We start from the raw sequence: 642 nt of genomic DNA, 5'->3' as shown, positions 1-642 counted from the left end.
TAATTTGGTTTTCCGCTGTTGTTGCGTGAAGGGAACTCCTCCATTGTGAATCCTGTCCTTTTTGGTATCTTATTAAATTAAATTTTTCCCAAATTTGCGGAGAAGCGTGCCTTCAGTTGCCAGGGTTGTATCATGGTAACTTTTGTACCATGGTATATACCAAGGCACATTGAACAGGTAGTATCATTAGAGCAGCTGATTTGATTTTTTTTTTTTTTCAAATTTTTTTGGTCCCAAAAATATCACGTATTTTTAATTTATTCTTACGAAATTCTAAGTTGTTAAAATCTGTTTGCACGTGAAACCTTTTTCCGTACAAAACAAGCGAGTTAATAGCAGCTTTTGAAACGCAGCAAAACCGCTGATTACTGGGGATCAATGCTTCGAGAAGCAAACAAATTTACTATGCCGATTTCTTTCTACCGAAAAAGGCAACATTCTCCTTGCCCTCTACGCACAATCACTAAGAAGAGGGGTATGAGGAGGCAACATTTTCTGTAGAAACGAAATCGCTATAAGAAAAAAAGATGCAACAATTTTAATTTTTTATTTTGTCAGAACAATTTTTGATACTTTCGATACCTGAGGCCATAGTGAAATAATATTAAGTGTACCAGGTAACTGACGTCTTCATATTTGAAA

This window comes from Rhagoletis pomonella, unplaced genomic scaffold (genome assembly GCF_013731165.1).
Source record: "Rhagoletis pomonella isolate Grant_MI unplaced genomic scaffold, Rhpom_1.0 Rhpom_scaffold_00115, whole genome shotgun sequence".
Taxonomy (NCBI): domain Eukaryota; kingdom Metazoa; phylum Arthropoda; class Insecta; order Diptera; family Tephritidae; genus Rhagoletis; species Rhagoletis pomonella.
This window is presented reverse-complemented; position numbering follows the sequence as displayed.